The sequence below is a fragment of the Gossypium arboreum genome, chromosome 6 (genome assembly GCF_025698485.1).
Source record: "Gossypium arboreum isolate Shixiya-1 chromosome 6, ASM2569848v2, whole genome shotgun sequence".
Taxonomy (NCBI): domain Eukaryota; kingdom Viridiplantae; phylum Streptophyta; class Magnoliopsida; order Malvales; family Malvaceae; genus Gossypium; species Gossypium arboreum.
In genome coordinates, this window is record NC_069075.1 from 121,357,975 (window position 1) to 121,361,036 (window position 3,062).

General features: G+C 38.2%; 1 non-coding gene across 1 annotated transcript; it reads right to left on the bottom strand.

Moving 5' to 3' along the window:
* Positions 1 to 2,217: 2,217 nt before the first annotated feature.
* LOC128294932 (small nucleolar RNA R71) lies at positions 2,218 to 2,324 on the bottom strand. Its single transcript, XR_008285239.1, has one exon. It is a non-coding gene; the product is annotated as a small nucleolar RNA R71 (small nucleolar RNA).
* Positions 2,325 to 3,062: the final 738 nt, after the last annotated feature.

Consider the following 3,062-nt stretch of genomic DNA (forward strand, 5'->3'; position numbering starts at 1 on the left):
GATTTTACCGGATTAGGGTGAAACCTAATAAGGGGATCCATAGATCGAGTTAATGCAACCCTAGAGTGTTGATAAATCGTAAATTATACATATTTTTACCCCATGTTTAATGCATTTTATGGATGATTTCTCATTAGAATTGGTGAATTTGATGCTCCTAATGCTTTAATTCTATGTTTTACACTTAGGAGAATATAGGAGAATATGACACGGCTTAAGCCTTGCCACACGGCTTAAAGGGACAAAACGAGCCAAATCGGACCAAACAAACCAAATCGAGAAGATGACACGGCTAAAGCCTTGCCACACGGGTAGCTCACACACCCGTGTCTTTCGAGGGTGTCGACCAAGGCTTTCATGATTCACACGGCCTGGCCATTGACCCATACGGCCGTGTGCAATTTAACGGATTGAACATGGCCCGGAAATCATGTCACACAGTCGTGGCACACGGGCGTGTCCCTGTCGAGCCCAAGTTAAGTCCAATTCAAAAAAGGCCATTTTTGAGGGCTTCTTGGCATTCCAAAGCTTAGAAATACACCCTAGAAGAGGAGAAAAAGGGAGATGGAGAATAGGGGGTAAGGAATTACTCCAAGGAAGCCGATTGATCCATCTTAGAAGCCGAATTCATCATAAGGACTGAAGATCTCTCCTCAATTTCCCTTCAGGAGTTTTGGGTTTTCTTTATGTTTTGTATTCTTTATTCTTCTGAGATGTTTTCTTATTTAGGTATGAACTAAAACCCCTAAATACCTAAGGGGAATGAAACCTAAGACGAATCTTGTTATTATTTTCTGAATCGTATGATGAATATTTAACTTGTTCTTAATTATGTGTTCTTAATTCTTGTTTTGATATCCCAGGATACTGATTCAAGACATGCTCTTATTCAGAGGAGGAATAGACCCTGTCTAAGAGTACTTTTGTCATAATTAAGCAGAGTTGATTGTGCGCCTAGAAATAGGGTGCCAAGATTTTGCCGGATTAGGGTGAAACCTAATACGGGGATCCATAGATCGAGTTAATGCAACCCTAGAGTGTTAATTAGAGAAAAGTCTCGATTATTCAATCTAGGGATTAGAAGTTACTAGTCTTGAATAGGGATAATAACATAACTTAGGGATCTCTACGGAACAAGTTGAATAAATAAATCGTCCGGTTCGGAGCCAGAATAACAAGTAAAGTCTAGGTGGATTTTTCCTTAGGTATTGTTTCAAGTCAATCGATTTTCCCAAAAGCAATTCCCCAATTCTCTTTTCTGTGTGTTCTTAGTTTAGATAATTAGTCAATTAAAACAAAACCCCATTATTCTTAGGCTAGATAATAAAAAGACAGTCATTACTAGTACTATTAGTTCCTTTGGGTTTGACAATCCAGTCTTGCTAAAACTATACTACTGTTCGATAGGTTCACTTGCCTACATCGCGATATTAGTTAGTCTAGGTTTGATCTTCATTATAAATATTTATTACTTGTTACGAATCACGCAATCAAGTTTTTGGCGCCGCTGTCGGGGAACTAAAATATTAGGAACGCTCAATTTTTATTATTTTAGCCACTTATTTTTCTTGCAATTTAATTTAATTTAATTATTTTTATTATTTATTAGTTTAATTTTTCTTTCTCTTGGCAGGTTTTTATAGTTTATGACTAGAAGAAACCCGTCAAGACCATTACTTTTTGACGAAGAAATCGATCGTTCAGTTCGTAGAAACCAAAGAGAAATAAGGCACAGCTTAAGATACACGGAGAATGAGGAAGAAGACGATACTCAACCCATAATCGAAGAGATGGCGGAAAACCAAGGCAATCAGCTACCTCCTGCAATTGCGGTTAATCAAAATCCTGCTCCATGCTATGTATGACTATGCTAAACCTTCTTTAATAGGAACTGAGTCTAGCATAGTTAGACCGACTGTAGCTGCAAATACTTTTGAATTGAAACCTAACACAATTCAAATGATACAACTGTTTGTTTAGTTTGATGGTTTGCAAGATGAAGATCCCAACGCTCACTTAGCAAACTTTCTGGAATTTTACGATACATTTAAAATCAATGGCATTTCTGATGATGGCATTCGTCTTTGATTATTTCCTTTTTCATTAAGGAACAAAGCTAAACAGTACTTGAACTCGTTACCATGAGGGTCAATTATTACTTGGGAACAAATGACCGAAAAATTTTTACTAAGATACTTTTCACCAGCTAAAACGACTAAATTATGTAATGATATCTCTTCTTTTGTGCAGATGGATTTAGAAACACTTTATGATGCATGGGAGAGATACAAGGACTTACTGAGAAGGTGCCCTCACCTTGGGTTACCGCTTTGACTTCAAGTACAAACATTCCACAATGGTCTGAATCCCTGGACTCGGCAAATGGTTGACGCGGCTGCTGGCGGAACCATCAATAATAAAACACCGGAAGATGCCTATGAGTTTATAGAAGAGATGTCACTGAATAACTATCAGTGGCAAGTTATAAGGACAAAGCCAATGAAAACAGCCGGCGTTTATAACGTCGACTCAGTTACTATACTGTCAAATCAGGTAGAACTTTTCAATAAAAAAATTGATGGTTTACTTGGCTCTACGCAGGTACATCCACTAATGAGGTGTGACGCGAGTGGAGGAGGTATGCATACAGAATATCAATCCTTCAATCCCACAACCGAAGAGGAAGAAGTCAACTATATGGGTAACAATAACTTCAGATCTCAGAATAACCCATACAGTAATACTTATAATGCAGGTTGGAGGAACCACCCGAATTTCTCCTGGGGTGGTCAAGGGAATCAAAAGCAACAAAATCCTATGGGTTTTCAACAACCACCTTATCAACAAGAGAAAAAACCAAGCCTTGAGGAGATGCTCTCAAAATTCATATCAGTGTCAGAAACCCGCTTCCAAAATACTGAGATAGCACTCAAGAATCAACAAACATCGATCCAAGGGCTCGAAACTCAGATAAGCCAGCTCTCCAAACTAATATCGGAAAGATCACTAGGAAATTTACTTAGTAATACCAAATCAAGAGAGCATGTCAAAGCAGTTACACT